This window comes from Tachysurus vachellii, chromosome 14 (genome assembly GCF_030014155.1).
Source record: "Tachysurus vachellii isolate PV-2020 chromosome 14, HZAU_Pvac_v1, whole genome shotgun sequence".
In the NCBI taxonomy this organism is placed as follows: Eukaryota; Metazoa; Chordata; class Actinopteri; order Siluriformes; family Bagridae; genus Tachysurus; species Tachysurus vachellii.
Window position 1 is genome coordinate 17,873,118 of NC_083473.1, and position 19,386 is coordinate 17,892,503.

General features: G+C 39.5%; 1 protein-coding gene across 2 annotated transcripts in view; it reads right to left on the minus strand.

Annotated features, from left to right (window-relative positions):
- lingo1a (leucine rich repeat and Ig domain containing 1a) overlaps positions 1-14,495 on the minus strand; it is a 31,216-nt gene extending 16,721 nt beyond the window's left edge. Inside the window, exon 1 of one of the 2 annotated variants that reach the window (XM_060887497.1) lies at positions 14,216-14,495. The gene's annotated coding sequence lies outside the window, so the exon portion shown is untranslated. Of the gene's footprint in view, positions 1-14,211 lie in introns of both variants that reach the window. The other variant, XM_060887496.1, reaches the window with a different exon arrangement.
- Positions 14,496-19,386: the final 4,891 nt, after the last annotated feature.

Genomic DNA, 19,386 nt, shown 5'->3' on the forward strand with positions numbered 1-19,386 from the left:
CTCCTTTACAACCCTTTCATACTCTTGCTAAGAGGCTTATGAGGGAATGCTGACCCTCACACTATCAATAATTATAAGCCGGAGGAAAACGACAACAATGCTACTGCAATTTGCTGGGTGTTAAACACAAGGGAATTAGAACTAATTAAAGATAAAATTACTCATCTAAGCTGCCTCGTGTCCTCTTGGGCGCCCTTTCATCAAGTCCTCCTTCGCCATTATTCAGAAAGCTGAGGTCACAGAAAAGTGGTATGGATAATGGTGGTAGAAGATTTTTAAGAAACCCAGGTTGTAGAAATCCAGTCCAGCTCTGTTTATAACTCAGGAAAGTGTGCAAGACAAGCAAAGGTGACCCAGAATAGGTGTGGGCACAACCATGGTGGTTTCATAGACAGTTGTGTTCTGCTCATTCTCCTTCAGTTTGTATGGATTTCCTCTGGGTTCTGCAGTTTCTTCCCACATCCCATATAACATGCTGCTTTCTAGATTCATTAGTGTAGTAGATGTCCAGCTAAAACACAGCTCGTATTTGAGCCCAAATCTGACCTAATCTGTGCATAAATTTGACAAGTTCTAGATTTGGATGCTTTGCTTCTTATGAAGCAACAACTATGAAATAGAGCAGAATAATTTATTTGACATTAGCATATCAGCCAAAATCTTGGCCTGGGGATATTGCATTATGACTTGTAACTTATTCACTTGTTCCACTTTTTCACTTGACACTGGCTTCGACAAAACAATGTAAAAGAAATTACAGTGCATTGTTTAGTTAAGATAAAATACGCAGACAGTCAAAGCTTCACTTCCAAGGGTTCTTTCTTCTCCTTCTCTTAGGGGGTTTTTACACCTGGTCACTTCATGCGTTTTCTGTGATCCGATAGCTATCCGATGGTAAAAAGACCAGGTCTAAATGCCCTCCGAAACGGTTTCGAGACGGATATAAATCCGATCGCTCAAACCACTTCAGGAGGTGGTCTGGGACGCATTTCAGATGAAACTGGACAGGTGTAAATGCATGTGGTTGTTCAAGCCACATACATCAGCGCTATACTCCTCCCAAACGGAAGTACGTCACTCGCAGGTGACTCGCGAGTCGTGCATCGCGCCAGAAACAAATATGTTTTCCCACCAGCGCTGGCTCCGATCTTTCACCCAGGTGTCTCGTTGGGTCTTAAAATGCACTGCTGCCGCCAGCGAAAATGCAGCAAACAGTAAATGCTGTTTTTTGTAGCAACCGCATACACCAAAGTGTGTTCTATTTCAATTACCCCGGAAATGAGGTAAAATATATTTGCATATTGGGCGGGAGTAGAAAGATCGGATTGATATCCGATTCGCCAAGATGCATTTATGTGGCCTAATGTAAATGGAACAGTTTTAACAAATCAGACAGCTATCGGATCAGAGAAAACACATGAAGTGACCAGGTGTAAAAAGGCCCTGAGATTACACTAATCTAGTGCACTTCAATAAAAAATATACAGCTGCAGTCATATTAAGCCTTGATTCCTTAAATCATGCCCTAATGAAAGTCTGCATGATATACTGTAGCCTCCTCTAGCCAACCTACCATCAGCATCCCAACCGACTACTACAGTAGCAAACACCGCCTCTGTATATAGACAAAGACGGGCACCAGTTCATTGTCTCTTTGAAACACCCTCGTCAATATAGCCCTGTCTCTTTACTGCATATATTTAGAGTCACACACTGCCAGGAAAACAGCAAACAGAACACATCCCGTCTGAAACAGAAGGGTAAAAGTGAAAATGATATGTAAACTAAAAAAAAATGTCTGCATTTAAATACTTGGGCTCAAACCCCCCAGTATGTACAGCAGATATTTCCCGATCATGCCATTTCACTCCTAGCATGTAATTAAGCATAAGATCTTACAGAAAAAGACTCATTTAGTTATTGTTAAGTGACTAATTGAATTTCTACAGTGAATAAGTCCTGCATTGCATTCCGCAGGCTGATGATTCCAGATAAAAACAGTTGTATTCATTATTTAAAAATCATCGCTGCTACTTTGAGGATATTCAAGAGACATACATATGAGGATGGGTTCCCCTTGAGTCTGGTTCCTCTCAAGGTTTCTTCCTTTACCAATCTAAGGGAGTTTTTCCTTGCCACTGTTGCCTGAGCCCTCAGACTTGCTCATTGGGGACAAATACACATACACACATACATACATACATACATACACACTGTGAACTGTATATATCTTGAATTTTTATTATATTAATTCTTTATATTTCTCCTTATGTTTATCTTTTGTTTTATGTTTATGTTCTGTAAAGCTGCTTTGTGACAATGTCCATTGTAAAAAGCGCTATACAAATAAACTTGAATTGAATTGAATTGAACATACAAAAGTCTACACACCCCTACTGAAATCAAGGGTTTTGGTAAAATATGAAACAGAGATATATGTCAGCTCTTTCCACCTTTGATGTGATATATTGTACTGTAGCAGCTAACAAAATGGAAATGGAAAACAAATGCAAAGGTTTCAAGAAAAAAAAGGAAACAACTTATAATAATTTGGCTGCATAAGTATACACACCCCCTAAGTGTAACTTTTTGAAAATGCACCTTTTCCTTGTTCACAGAAGTATACAGACTGTTTGGATCTGCCAACTTGGCAGATATTCGTTTTGCAAACACTTAATCGTGACTAGAGCCCAGTCTCAGCTGAAGAGAAGCAATTCCATTACATGATGCTGCCAGCACCATGCTTCACTATGGTATTCGTTGAGTTATAAACTGTCTTGTTTCTTCTCTTCCTCCTTCTTCTTCTTCTTCTTCTTCTTCTTCTTCTTCTTCTTCTTCTTCTTCTTATTATTATTATTATTATTATTATTATTATTACAACTACTTATTTTCAAATTGCCCCAAAACATTCTACCATTCTCTCTCCAGACCATAACACAATTTACCAGGTGGTTAAGTTATTTTTTTAACATTACACTAAAATTGGAAAATGTTTATCTTAGTTTTATTTATTTATTTTTTTTTACAACACAAACACTTTAATAGCCATTTTAATTGGGGTGTGTAGACTTTTTAGCCACTGTACATTTTTTTCTTCTGTCAAAACTGTGACATTCATTCATTTTCTACCGCTTATCCGAACTACCTCGGGTCACGGGGAGCCTGTGCCTATCTCAGGTGTCATTGGGCATCAAGGCAGGATACACCCTGGACGGAGTGCCAACCCATCGACGGGGAACACACACACTCTCATTCGCTCACGCACTCACACTATACGGACAATTTTCCAGAGATGCCAATCAACCTACCATGCGTGTCTTTGGACCGGGGGAGGAAACCGGAGTACCCGGAGGAAACCCCCGAGGCACGAGGAGAACATGCAAACTCCACTCACACAAGGAGGAGGCGGGAATCGAACCCCCAACCCTGGAGGTGTGAGGCGAACGTGCTAACCACTAAGCCACCGTGCCCCTCCCTAAAACTAGATAAAATAATAAAAAATAATTTTAAAAAAACACTTTTTTGATTCAATAATACATTGTGTTACAGTGTGGTTTTTTAGGGAAAATAAAATATATATATATATAACATTACTATAATAATTCCTGTCTGATAATATCACAGCAGCACCATACAGTATAACTTCTATCGTCCTGTGCATGTCACATAATGTATGCAGTGGATGGATATTCTTTTAGTAATTTTAAAGAATGCTCCTAATTACAATTACGGTCAGTGTATATTTTTTTAGAGATACCAGACCATTTCTTTGACAATACCATCATAATATCTTGTCTCACTTAAGTGTTCATCACGATTTTGGCAGAAAAGTCCAGTGAGGATTTCATTTCCAGTAAACGTTAAACCGATCACATGAGAGACCAGTCAGTATAAAAGTCTTGAATTAAATATTGCATTATAGCATTAATTATTGACATTTTGGAGTATTTACTTTCTGATATAAAAAATGATACTCTCTCTGTCTTTCTTTCTCTTGTTTTTTGAGGAGCTGTAAATGGAACATCTTTAAATACCTTTCCAATACTCCCAGAGGACTTTGGGGAACACATTCATGCACACGGATGTACGAACGCTAATACTCTTGGTTCAGTTTACACAGATAATCACCATTGCAGCTCTAGGGATCTATTCCCCAGAGTGGCTCTGACATGTGTTAATGTGTCATCATATCACTCTCTATCATTCACATTGGCTCTGCTCCTTGTTCCTGTTTAGCAGAGACATTTTTCCTCAGCCTCTTCTCTAGTAACCTTCCACTGCTCTTTACTCAAGTGCTCTCTCTCTCTCTCTCTCTCTCTCTCTCTCTCTCTCTCTCTCTGCATTTCCTCCACATGTAGAATCTATAATCTAAAAACATGGATGTGGAAACCTACTTGGAAGTGGAAATCAGGGCACTATGTAACCACAGGAACAACAGTGACCGCCGTATAGATAAAGCAATGCTCTTAGAGCGAGGGATCTGAAAAATAAAGACCTCTTGAGTAATTGCAGTTTGACCATATGTGCTATAGAGCGGACTGCATAGTATTTTAGGATTTGAGCTTGAAGTCAATCCTTTATTTATGACTGGCTCAACCCAGCAACCCTGACTAGGTGGTGGCGGCTCTAATTAAAGACTAATGCTTGAACAGTCTTCCAGGGTCACCTGTAATAAGCAGTAAGAGTGTATTGAAAAGCCACTCTATTATAACTTAAAAACAGGGCTGCAAAAAAGACCAAGCATGAATGTTACATTTGTTAAGGCGCAGATTAAAACACACATCAGGCTTTTCAATATAAGGAGAAAGAGGCTTGTGAATTGTGGAATCATTAACGTAGTGAAATAGCAAAGGGAGTGATCTTCTTTTGTTGGACTGGGATCCATTTCCTTAAAAGAAAGCTCAAATCTTTAATGTGTTTTAATGGTCTGTGGTAAATGGCCATCCAAATAAAGTTTGCCCCTGTACCAAATATGCGAGTATCTACGTTAGGAACACATTTAAAGAGAAGAATCAAAAAGAAAACCACAGAGGCAATTTAAAAAGCCCCTATTAAAGCTCTCAGAAATGAAAGCAAAATGTGAGAAGCCATTAGGGAGGACCCAAGTATCATCTTTGATTTTTATGTCATTCACGTCTTTTTGACAAAGGACCAAAGAGTGTGTGTGTGTGTGTGTGTGTGTGTGTGTGTGTGTGTGTGTGTGAATGAGCTGTTGTCACCTTCTGATAGTGGCTAGAAAAGACCCTCATCTCAGATAAATGGGGTTTGTGAGGCTCTTAGAAAAATGCTACTCATTCTAAAACACACACACACATGCACGCGTGCACTTGCACACACGCACACACAAAGGCATGATACCTTCAACAGCATATAGCACTGCCAGATACCCTAACCCTACCCCAAGTTTTTTTTTTTCATTTAAACATTGATAAATATCGATCCTGTCACAGTGACACATTTAATGCAACCTAAATCAGCATGACTGGTGTAGATAAATAAACTAATCCAATTAAAGAATGCGTCAGTAAAGCTACCCTTAGCTCAGCTCCTTTCCTATGAGCGTGCATACAGTACACACACGCACACACGCACACACACACACACACACACACGCACATACATACAGTACATACATACAAATGAGCTACAGACAAACACATACTGGAGTAATGCTGATTGATAAACCATGCCAATCCTCTAATTTACAACCTCTCTGATCTACTAAGCATGTACATCAATCAGTCGACACCAAAACGACGAGGGTTGCCTCGAGATTCTCTCAGCAACAAGGCAGCCATTGATTGGTTCATTAAATTTAACTATTTACCAAAACCTGTGGCACACACTGCAGGATTCTTAGTAAGCTTTCCTTCTGACGATAATGAGCTTAACTGGAGTGTGTTAGTGACAAAATATGTAAAGGAAAGAGAGAATATTCCAACTATACTGTACCGCAACATTCCCAAGAATTACAAGTTGGAATGTTAAATGATCCTGAATATTTTCCATTTAAATATATTTTCCTAACAGCATAACAGAGCCTGACATTACAAAAAAGACTGAACATGTTTGGAAATAGAAAGAGAGCATATTCATTCATTCATTCATTCATCTTCTACCGCTTATCCGAACTACCTCGGGTCACGGGGAGCCTGTGCCTATCTCAGGTGTCATTGGGCATCAAGGCAGGATACACCCTGGATGGGGTGCCAACCCTTCACAGGGCACACACACACTCTCATTCACTCACGCACTCAAACACTACGGACAATTTTCCAGAGATGCCAATCAACCTACCATGCATGTCTTTGGACCGGGGGAGGAAACCGGAGTACCCGGAGGAAACCCCCGAGGCATGGGGAGAACATGCAAACTCCACACACACAAGGTGGAGGCGGGAATCGAACCCCGACCCTGGAGGTTTTTATGTGGCAATTGGCAGGCGAATTAAATTTCCAACCAGACATAATGAATTTGGTTTGGATGTTTGAAACTAAATGTGCTGACCTCAGCATAAAGCAAATGAAATTTCAGCCATTAAGATTCAAAATAAAAGTTAGTCCATGGGATTGTAGTGAATAACATTTTATTTAAACATTAGCCGTAAGCTTCTCCATCTCTGTTTCTCTCGTGTTCTCTTTCTCTGGGTTTGAGGCTAGTGTTTTGGTTTTCAATGCAATGGGAATGAGTGGGATTGACCTTTCGGAATAGGGTAATATGGCCAGACTGAAAATCAATGCAGACACCGATAAAAATCTTAGCATTAAGACACCTTTCTACTAACTTTAAACGAGGTATTAATGTCATATTTGCTTTGAGAATTTCTGCTCTGCACTGTTCTTTTTTCCACATCATTTTTTTCAGACCTGTGAAGTAAAGAAACCCCTAAGAGCAACCCGGTGTGCTTCCCAACCTCTGTTTCCCCCCCATTACCCATCAGGTAGGAGCTCTGGAAGATCTCTAGGAGATCTGCACTGCATGGCTCCAGTATAGCAGCCATAAAGTACAGCACCTTGAATTTAGCTTTTTTTTTTCCAGAGTGTGGCTTCAAGTGTGTGTCTGCTTTAGGATGCTACATCAAGCCCCTGCTGGTGCTGTTAGAGTGCTTGAGGATAAACAATGGTACACTTTGAATGGAACTTGAGTTGAAAAACCCACCTCTCCTCTCTAGCACACTGTCTTTAGGAGCTGAATAATCTATTCCATACTGTCTCCAGCAGGATCCATGGTAAAACAGTTGCCACTGATACTATATATATATATATATATATATATATATATATATATATATATATATATATATATGTTGTAACTATAATACTACAGCACTATTATCTATCACCACTTAGGAAAATGATGTACACATCATTTTTTAAAAAATGCAGGGTTATAAATAAAAATCTACCGTTTACAATTATAAAAAATGTTAAAAGCAATTCCGGAAACAATCGGATTATCCCAGGGATCCTGATCAGAAGGTTCAAGCCCCAGTATCACCAAGCTGCCACCGTTGGGTCTTTGAGCAAGGTCCTTAACCCTTACTGTTACCCGAATGTTGTATCGTGACTGCGTCCATGCTCTGACCCAATTTCCTAAGCTGGGATATGCAAGGAAAAGTATTTCACTGTGCTGTTCTTTTAAATCTCTTATTAGAGAATATTTACCTTAGCAAAAATCACACTGATATTATTTTGACTCTGCAGCATGATGTAGCAGTGAGTAGCATTACTCCATTACAGTTCCACTATCCTGTTTTTAATCTTAACCCTGGGTTTCTCGCTGTAAGGAGTTTCACATTTCCACCAGTTCATGTGGGCTTCCTTCAGGTTCTCCGCATTCCTCCTACTCTCCAAAGACATGTAAGTAGGCAGAATTGCTATGCTATGCTAGAATTGCTCAGCTGTGAAAGAGTGGCTGTGTGTATTATGGAGCCCTGCAATTTACTGGAGTCCCATCCAGGGGTTAATATCCTGGCCTTGCCCTAAGTGCTGCCTTTGCCTCTGAATCCAACCATGACCCTGATCGGGATAAAGCAGTTGCTGAAGATGAATTATTTAGACTTTTTTTCACTATTAACATTGATCATTTCTGTTAAATATTGTATTAATCCTATAATTACTTGGTTGAGGTTATCTATTTATGTTGAAATGGTATGGCACATAATGAGCGCCAGAAAATTGAATGTGTGATAACCATGATTCTTTAACTAAGTGAAGGACTGACAAGATGTTTTTTTTTTGTCACCTTGTCAAAGAAAAGAAAACAAAAGGCCGTCATTCGAGGTGTGTGCGGTATTCATTCATGCAATAGACATATAACATCAAAACGAATCTAGCAACATTTTACTAGATAGACAGAAAATCCTGCACGCACACTTGTATGCACACCTTTAGCTCCACTGATGAAACTGTGCATTTTCGTCTGTCTTTACGAATGCAGAAGCTGAGCCATGAGATAGTGGTACAAATAACAACGGTACAAAATACAGATTGAAATTACTGCAACATCCATAAATGCATACAGTATATAGTTCATGTGATTATCTGTATTCAAGGTTTCACATATTTCCAAGAAAAGGAAGAAAGAAATCTTTGTGCTATCTTTGTGCTATTCGCCTGAGATGAGGGGGAGTGTTATAAAAAAAAGCAGCACATACTGTACGTACATCTGTAGACAGCATGATGGATAATGATTTTCTGTAATGCATCCTTCATGATTGCCCTCTGGCCATTCTTGTCACCCCAACTGAACCAGATGGCCCTGGTCTGTCCGTCATTCAATCATAGAACCAGGGATACCACTTGTAACCTTCCACTCTACTTCCTTTTATTCTGGAACATCAATGCTGTTGCCTTTGGAATTAGTTGAGGCTGTGCATCAAAGCTGTCACAAAGATTTGTAATATGTACTTATAATGCAACCCACCAACATACAGCTTTCCTAAATAATTCAAAATGCTATACTTTATTGAAATGACAGCTATGTGAAGTCTGTCATCAAATTGTCATCAGTTCTCATACTCCATGACCTTTCAGCAGCAATCAACACACAATATGTGACACAGCAAAACAAGGTTTTTTTTTTCCTACCTGGAGAGATGGTCAAATCAAGTGAGCTCTGCCCAGGTCATGGGCTCCCCTAGTGTACCAGAAGGCTCACAGATTGGTCTGCTTCTGTTCTTACACTGTTCTAGCTCTCTCAGTGAGGTCATATCACACACCACTGCTGTGCTTGATGACAGTTGGCTACTCCTCTTATGTCCTCCATCAGATGCTCATGTTTCTGCATGCATCTTAAAATGCCTGACAGTCATCTCATCATGGATGGCAGCTCATCAGCTGAAACGTAATCCCAGCAAAATTGAGCTGCTGAACATCCCAGGAGATGCCTCAAGATCTTTTCATCTTCCTGAACAACTCTCAAATCATTGCACATAACCTTGGGGTAACCATGGACAATCAACTTTCCTTCCCACCTCATATCACTAAACTAACAACCATTTCTATTCCTAGAGCTTAGTTTCTGGTCATTTTGAAACTGTACTATTGCAACCCATGCCAGCAGGTCAGACTATCTACCAACAAATCCAGAATTCAACTCCCCAAATTCTTTCACAGTACTCTATCTCACTGCTCCTTCCACTGCTGTCTCCTGTAACTGCCTGCATCCAATTTAAAATGCTTGCTTATAAAGCCAAAAAAGAGACCACCAGCCCCCTTCTTAAGCACATATCAAACCCCACTCTGCACCATGTTTCATCCTGTTCTCTAGCATCGTTTAGTTGGTTAATGGCTCCAGCATTTCTCTAAGAATAAGGTAGACATGTATCAAAGGCACTTCTCTGTCTTGACACCAAGGTGATGGAATGAACTTCCCTTAGCTGTCCAAAAAGCTGAGTCACTGGCTGTCTTATGGCGTCCTCCCACCTCCTAAGCTTGTTCACTCATCTCAGTACTGCTTGCAGTTTTGTGCCCTCTAGGAGGTTAATAAAAATGCATTTCTTGTGTTGTCAGTCGACATTAGTACATGTGACTCTTTTAGGGAGTCCAGAACACCTCCGGGTGCATTTGCATGCTCTTGTTGTTTTTTGATTTTGCAATATGGCTGACGGTCAATTAAATGGTTAGAGATGTAAAATTCCTATTTTGATCGCTGGAGGTGTGTTCAAGGTCAACAACCTTTATAATAAATACAGCTCAGTTTTCCATCAGAAAGGCCATTTTGCTTAAATATCTGGAAAAAAAAAAAAAGTCAGGCGTTCTGGTTCATGTACTATTTCGTTCGCGTATTTTCTCCATAGAAACTGCAGTTCCACAGTCATTATAACCAATTGGCTTGTTTCTTGCAACTCTGTGGTACTGACTTGGACTTGACTACACTTGATGAAGGCTGTAGGTAAACTGTAAATGATGTACTAGCAGAGTAGCTCAGTAGCCACTACAATGTTGTTAACAAGCATTATCCAGTTACAGATGGAAAAATCATTCCATTGTCATCTGTGTGATTTCAGAACCAAAGCAGGGGTTACTCTGGGGTTTGGGTAAAATTATGCTTTAGAGGCTTGATTATTCCCTGGACTGATACAAAACCACCTTCACGTTCAGAGCTGTCAAAGCAGCACTGATGTGGTAGCTCGGTGGTTAAGGTGTTCTGATGTTTTAACCCCAGGTCAGGTCCACCAAGCTACCACTGCTGGGCCCTTGAACAAGGCCTTCAGTTGTATAAAATGAATGTCACTCTGGATAAATGCTCTAACTGTAATCCTGCATAACCCCTTTCATCCACTGCTGTGGTCATTAAAACCCAACCCCACAGGAATAAGATGCAGACAAAGGGCAATTTGCTTTCTTCTTCATAGTGGAGTCATAGTGCAGCCATATCTGCTGTTAAATCTATTCCTGACTGCTTCAGTGCAGTGCCAGAGGAAGTTCATGAATAGATAGTGGTGTTTTCATAGCTTGCAAGGTGCACTCTGTGTGTCACTAATGATATTATACTCTTTAAGTGCCTGTCACAGATGTTCAGCTCCTAAACAGTTTGGTCATTGATCGTGTCCATCATCCAGCTCCATCAGGGCTTGGCAGAATTGGTTCAAAAATGAACACAAGCTTAAGATTTTATAGACTTTTAATTTTCTTCAAGATTAATTATTCTGTTGCTACAGCAATAATTCTGCTTTAAACAACAAACCGTCTGTCTTGTTCAGAAACACTGTCAACAAATCAATCATAAAAACCAATATTCTGTATTCTCTGGCAGGTAGATTTAAACAATAACACTTAAAAGATTAGCACTCATTTGGTAAAGGTGCAGTTCTCAGTATCTTGAAGTCACTTCCTCATCTCCTGAACAAGACAATTATGGGAACAAGTGTTACTGCACATAGAACAGTCCTTTTATAGGCTACAAGTGAGAGGACCTGGTCATGATGTCATGATTTTGCGATAATAGTAAAAGAAAGTAAGAAAAGGGTAATTTGCAAGATATAGGAAAAGATTCGATCTTTAGACTTGGCAAAATGCAAGCACAATTTTCAATCAATGTGGGTTTTAAAATACTACAATTTCGTCTGATTTCAAAGCCCCAGTGTAGAGCAGTTCATTTCAATGAGAATAAACTGACTTACACCAAAAGGTATGAAAATCTTTGACTCAAAGGTACAAAAAAAAAAACACTGGGCTTGGTGGACGGTGCCAATAAGTACTTGGTCATAAACCATGTTCCTTTAAAATGGACAGTAAGACTGCACTATTTATGGTTTGCTCATTGTTAATACAAATACATCCAAATGCACTTTCTAAACAATCAGAAAAGATTTAATGAACATTGAGACCAATCTCATGCATTTCTCCCAGGTTAGATTTTATATTTCTCCTGAATCTCTCGATGGCCAACACAGGTTTGGTTGGTCTTAGAAATAGCCATATTCATATAAAAATAAAGGCTTAAGAAGCATTTGTCATTTCAATGGATAATTTCTCTATTCTTTTCACTATCCAGTGCTCATGCATCAAAGCCCTGTGCAGTATGATTTTTTATTTTTTTTTTTATTGCTAAAGGGGTCTATTGTCATTAGCCTTCCATTTAGTAAAATGGGGGAATAGCCCTGCACTTTAAGGGGAAAAAAAATCACCAGAGTGAGTAGAAAATGATGATGTCTTGTATAAAAACACAGTTAACCAATAGCAATTGAATTTGAATTGAAGATCAGGCTTTTATATATATTTTTTTATTTCTTTTTTAATGTGCTTGAGCTTTTAACAAAAAAAAAAAATAAATTGCAGCATTAGAAGGATTCTGTTCCGGAAACAAAAAGTAGGAAACCTAATAGTTGGCATACAGTATTTACAAAATACATTTTTGTAAGTGTCCATTCATTTCAGGCAGCCATTTTTATGTCCTGATAGCTTCTCACCATCATGTACATTATACATGTACTTTAATGACAGGAAAGTTGAATCTAATCTAATGACAAAAACTTGATTAGACTTTTAAATACGGATTTGCTCTACGTTTATGAACACATAGTTCTATAATAGGGGTGTGAAAGCACACTGTTTTGCACATGCTAATACTAGGAGGAACCATCACAGCCTTTCCCAGATAATTCAATCCAGATTTGAGAAATCTATGATATTATTTCAAAGTTTACGCCCATGGACACAAGCTAGGTCAATTTCACTTAAAAAAGTGCAACCCTGGCAACCCTGCTAGCTACAAAAGACATCCAAAAATGTGTGTGCACTAAAGTGAACTAGTTTTCTACATCGTTTTTGACATGCTGTTGAGGTCGAAAAGGCCGTACGCCAATAAAAGACTGGGTAGAGCGCTAGTGTCTCGTTTCATTAGATTCAAATGCACAGCCTTTATTCCATTATATGATTCTAAGAGTGTGAATAAATTGAATAAATGAATCATGATGAAGTTTTGATGATTGTACTTTTATAATGACGAATGTTTAATCAGTTGAAGATGGAAACCACACATACACACATTCAGGTGGTGCTTACTTTTGCGATATTGAAAAACGTGTTGTATCGAGACACCACCATTGAATTTAAATGATGTGCATGGTTAAAGCTTTAGGCAGCTGTACTGTGTGTGAAATATATGGCTTGGCTTGGTGACAGTATTGTGAAGAGTCTAGGATAAACAATACTGTGCATAAATCAGTTATAATTTAACGTGTGTGTGTGTGTGTGTGTGTGTGTGAGAGAGAGAGAGAGAGAGAGAGAGAGAGATTTGTAAGAATTTCTGATCGATTCTATATATCAATGTGATATAAATGAACCTTGGAACACCATCTTGTGTAGGATATTATCCTCTTGTCCTGCCAGTGAACAAATGTGTTAAAATGCCACAAAATACAACTCTACAGTGTTTTTTAAAAAAAGTTCTCATGTTTTTAACAAACTACACCTGTGTCGACAAACTGTATACACTCTGTTAACTAGATGGATGTTGTCCGGGATCACCATTAAATATCATGGATCTAAACCCCCATGTCTAATTTATAACCCAGTGACGTCAGAGAGTAATGACAATGTCTTCAGACTGCAGTTATATGAAGTTATTTTGGTTTCCCTTCTTCTGAACACACACAGGAACAAAAGGCCAGAGATTTGATTTGATGTTTTTTGTTTTTTTAACCCAGACACTACCTGGACTCCGGTGTAATATTACTCAGACATTTCTGTTTTTTTTTTGTTCCCTCCCACTTCACAGTTGTGACGTCATAATGCTTTTTCGCGGTTGCTGGGGTTTGGGTTAATGTATGAAATAAAGTGTGAAATGCGACGGAAAACGGGCGCTTAACGATCATATCCGTTCCAAATGGCGCACGACAAACGAGCTAGAAACTTGCCGGGATATAACAATTACACACAATCACAACTGAACCGAATGGAAAGAGGTGGAAATATCCGACTCATCACCGATAAAGAGAAACTGAACACAATTAGGTGTCGGATTTAATGACGTTTATTCAACCCTAATGACATTTAAACACCCTTGAAGGCGGTATCGCCGTTCATAAGTAGGGCTACAATCACGGAGGTCAGCAAAACGACGTGTAACGACTAGGAAGGATTGTGTATCGTTTGTGCGTCTTCATTCTGTCCGACCGCCTTTAAATGTCTTTTAAGCGCGCGCTTGTCAGTTTGCGCGCGCGCGCGCGCGCGTGTGTGTGTGTGAGTGTGTGTGTGTACTCACCTACCGCCGTTAGTAAGCATCCTCAAGGGTTTCACACTCATACAGCGGCAACTCCCCGCGCAGAAAGAACCGACTGCACTTATCTCATCTCCATCGCGCTGCACACCAAGTGCCAAAGAATACAAATACGGAGAGAGAAGAAAATGCACACAAACACCTTTTCGGTTTCCGTGACAAATGTGTTACTGCGATAAAGTCGTTACGAGCATCGTTTTGTCGGTGTGGCTCCGATCCGGACGGCAGGTAGACTCGAGAGGAAAGGTTTCATACGCGCCTATTGCTGCTGCTGCTGCTGATGCTGAGAGCTTCCAAAATGAGGCGTGGATAGAAAGAGAGGGGGGGGGGGGGTTAGGCAGAGAGCGAGAGAGAGTGTGTGTGTGTGAGTGAGAGAGAGAGAGCAGAGAGGGAGAAAGAGAGAGAGCAGAGAGAGAGCAGAGAGGTAGAGAAGCAGAGAGAGAGGTAGGGGGAGAGAGAGACAGAGAGAGTAGAGATGGAAAGAGAGAGAGGGAGAGAGAGAGAGCAGAGAGGGAGAGAGGTAGAGGGGCAGAGAGAGAGAGGTAGGGGGAGAGAGGGAGAGAGAGAGAGAAAGAGGGCGAGAGAGAGAGAAAGAGAGAGAGGGAGATTGATTCCCACGGACCGGAATTCAGTTAGCTCAGCTGGCAGACATACAGGTTATATGATGGTAATGTCAGTGCAGAACAATGGTTATTATTATTATTATTATTATTATTATTATTATTATTATTATTATTATTATTATTATTATTATCCATACCAACAAAGCTAATATTCTAGCTAATCTAATATTAAAAAAATATGCAAACTATTAAATAAATCCCCAGACAGAAACATTACTGCTTAATGCATTAAAAAAATAACTAATCAATAAGTGATGCATCACTGACTAGGAATATCCTGACCCTGTGCGGTACCAAATGCTGACTGTCAGAGGTTTCATACAGGGCTGCAGTTCTCTAAACGAGGACCTGGGGGCACTGTTGGATTCAAAGATGTTCATGTAGACTGCTATGTCTTTAACTCTTGCACTAAGCTCTCATGGCTCTCAAAGAAACATCTGAGGAAAACTATAGTACTATGCAGCATTGTCAAGCCCACTCAAGTTAAAGAACAGATGTGCGTCCTGATTGAGGTTACCGATATTCCATGCACACATCCTGTCAGGGTCCATGCTCTATATGCACAAACAAGCCTCCAGACATGATCAGCTAGTGTGTGTGTTTGTGTGTGTCCCATCCTACTGTCATTTGTATGCATCCTCACGAGTTTCACACATATACAGCGTCAACTCCCTGTGCAGTATGTGTGTGTTTGTTTGTTTATGCAAGATATTGTATATTAACAGGAAAAAGACTCTTTCCTGTCTCATGGTTCATGTGGGTGAGATATCGTTCAGCACAAAAGCTTTAAAAATCTTTTCCTTAATGCATTTGTGCTTCTGCCAGCCTCACATCATTCAATGTTCATATCAAAACACACATCTCTTTACAATGCTGTAAAACTCCCATCTTGAGATCCAACCTTGCATCCATCATGTCACCCCTTTATATGGTAGATAGTAAGCATTTATCTTTTGAGTCTCACACACATACACACACACACACACACACACAAGGTATGCATCTTCTAAATAGCATCTGGTGAAGCTTAAATTTTTCAGGGACAACACTCCTGTGGAAAAAGCTAGAGATTTAGCAAAGATCTGAAACATCCCTGTCAGTACGGCTGGATATATCATAAGCAGGTGGAAAGTTTATCGAAATACAGCTAATCATCCAGGGCTATGAATGGTCAGAAGTAAAAGAGAAGCTAGCGTTCACTTGAGAAAGAGTTGCAGGATGACCTGAAAGCTGCCGGAACATTAGTTACACAGAGAACAATAAGCACTGGAATCGTTTCCTTACTTCTTCCTGACTTCCTAACTTTCTGCTAAAAAAGAATTAAAGGTAGGGTCTCCGTTGTTTGAAAGCCATTGTTGACATTTGAAATCACCAAAACAAACACGCCCCTAACCCAAATGGGTCCCACCCCTGTATTGATAACTCCACCCACACATACATACGCAACCCAGGCAACTAATGGAAAGAAATGTGTCTTTATCATAGCCGAAGGGAAGAACAATACGATTGCAGATAAACAAACGAGCAAAAATCACACACAAGCATAATCATGCAAAGGACGGCATATATTAGTTCTGTGAAACAAAGCAAAACCAACGTTACTCACCTATCGAGAAGGAAAAAAGCGCCTCGGCGTCTTAAGTAAAGTTGGTCACATATTCACAGATTGGAGTTTCCCGAGTCAATAACTCCTGAGCTAAACGCTGTTACTACACAAAACGTTGGTTGTAGCTGCGTCTCTACATTACTACGATAGAAAAGATGTGTTATTTGTGTAGTAACAGCGTTTAGTTCAGGAGTTATTGACTCAGGAAACTCCAATCTGTGAATATGTGGCCAACTTCCTGCTCCTTCAGTTCTCTCCAGCGCTGGAAAGCTGATCCTATATTAACACGTCCTACTTCTTGCCTTATCGTAAGCCTTTCTTCGCTTTTTTCTGCTAATGTCACACATGCGCACTGAACACTCTCTCCGCCCATATTGACAAGACACGCCCCCTTCTGATCATTGGCTACACGTTAGTTTTGATTTTTGTTTTGTTTGTCGGCTCAACGCAGTTTTCTGAAGCATTTCTCAAACGGAGACCCTACCTTTAATTCAGTGGAAGCATCATGACATTGTGTTGCTTATCTGCAAACAGTACTGAACGTGAACGGAGTATTATACTGCGGACGTTAAAGGAAAAATCATCTCATTTGCCAAGAAAGTGAACCATAGGGGATGTTGGACGATTCAACATGACAACAAGCCCAAAAATTCATCTGAAATAAATCAAGAAGGGTTATCCAATTTCCTGAATTGAAGTCTATTCAAAATGTATAGAAATTGTGAGTACATCAAAGGGACTTATACAGCGATACCTCGAGATACGAGTTCAATTCGTTCCGTGACCTTTGCTCGTATCTCAAATTGCTCGTATCTCAAAGCAGTTTTCCCCATTTAAATTAATTGAAATCCCATTAATCCGTTCCAGCTCGCAAAATTCCACTCCAGTTGTTTTGTTTGTGTTTTGAATATGAAAAATGTACAGTTCCTGTATTTATAAATGACAAATATTGTATAAAAACATACAGTAATAAAAGAGAATGTTAAAAATAAAGTGGTTTTACATTACGGAAGATGCGCACGGAGGTTGAAGGAGGAGTAAACAGGCGGAGGAATTACACTTTCGCTTTCGTTCACTTACTCGTTACTGTACACTCTTAATGCTACTTTACACTTAAATGGAACTTAACTAAACTTCATTTAGAGCGGGGAGAGCAGCAACTAGAAAATAGAATAAACCCCCGTATAACAGAACCATTAATCATGCATAGAGTTAAAAATAGGAAAGGAAAATAATAAATGAATAAATGGATAAATAAATAATTAAATAATTAGAGAGAGAGAGAGAGAGAGAGAGAGAGTGAGAGAGAGAGAGAGAAATATGTGGAGATATGTGGACAACGAACACAGGTTCCGGCATGGTGGAGTCGGGGTTGGAGGAGGGAGTTTAGATCGCGGCAGCAGCGAAGCGCTAGAGCGGCTCTATGAATGGGAATTTAAATGGTCAGTAATATGGATGTCGTAACCGGATTGGTGCGCGTCGTGGACGGCTGATTAACAGCTGATGCACGCTTGACGACGTGGCCTGCCAGAACTAACGCGATGCTTGATTTCTCTTAACTTAACTGAACTTAATTGCTACAATTTCTGTTTTCTTTACATTAATTTTGCTTAATTTTCTTCATCGCTTGTTTTTGCCTTTTTTGTCACTCTTTCCTCACTAACATCTGCCGGTCGTTTTAATAAAAATCTGTCCGGTTGGCATATCGGTCGCACAAGTTAATTTTTTAACGGATCCGTAATTTTCGGATCCGTTAAAAAATTAACTTGTGCAGATGGTCGGCACCTCACACAGCCCCATTGCGACTCTCCATAGGAAATGAATGACTTCCTGTTTATTGGCCGTCGTTTGGCGTGTGCAGGGAAACAGAGCACACGTGGTTGTTGTGGATCTTTGTTTCGGTGGCGGCGGCTCGGATGCTCGTCTCTCAAAAATTTGCTCGTATCTCAAGCCAAAAATATGGTCGAATCACAGCTCGTATCTCAAAAAATTCGTATGTCAAAGCACTCGTATCTGGAGGTATCACTGTATTTGATTTACCTTGTAACCTTGGATAGTTGAAGATGATTTGCTGCAAAAAGCGACTTACTTCTTTCCATAAATGTTTCAAAGTTATAACGTTTATGTTTACGAACACATACGTGTTTGTTCATTTATATGCATAATGTCAAAAGACAAAATCTGTAAATTAGAAGTGTACATAAGCACAGAAAGTATATTAAATAAGAAAAACGTCAAAAAAGTGTCTAAATACTGTGTAAATTACCCCTCTATGTATCCACGGTCATGAGCTTGTGATTTGCAGAAGTGTTTATAGCTTTTACAGATATGAAATAATTCCTCCTTCAGGGAAATATGCTTCAGCATTCTCTCTAGTACATTGACTGAATTTAATTGCCCAGTCAAGTCAACAGCTCTCTCAGCTACACTGAGCACTAACTGGAGAGAGACAGCCAGAGAGATTCCATAATGAAAGCCCTAGATCTAAATTACCATGCCAATGTGGGCTTTGGTACCTTATTTATTTTTGTTGTTTTTAATTTCTCTGAGAAATATCAATTGCTTTATAAGTAAAACGATTATTCAACATAGCAAGGTAATAGGAAGGTGTGTTGTTTTTATTCGTGTTAAGAAGGACCACTTTTGATTTCACTGTTTTTTTGCTGTCAGAGTTTAAACGATTACGTTGTATTAGTTGTGCTTCTGCTTATTTTTTGCAAAGACTTTTTTTTTTGTAAAATGGAATTAATCAGGCAACAAAATGGACCCAATAAACAAAGCAGTGATAATATAGAAAATCAAAACACAATGCCTGGAAGTTTAACATGTACACTATATGGGCAAATCTTTGTGCAAACATGACAATCACACACATACAGCATATGTGCTTGAATCTTGAGCACTGGTTAGTGAACAGGATAAACAAATTAT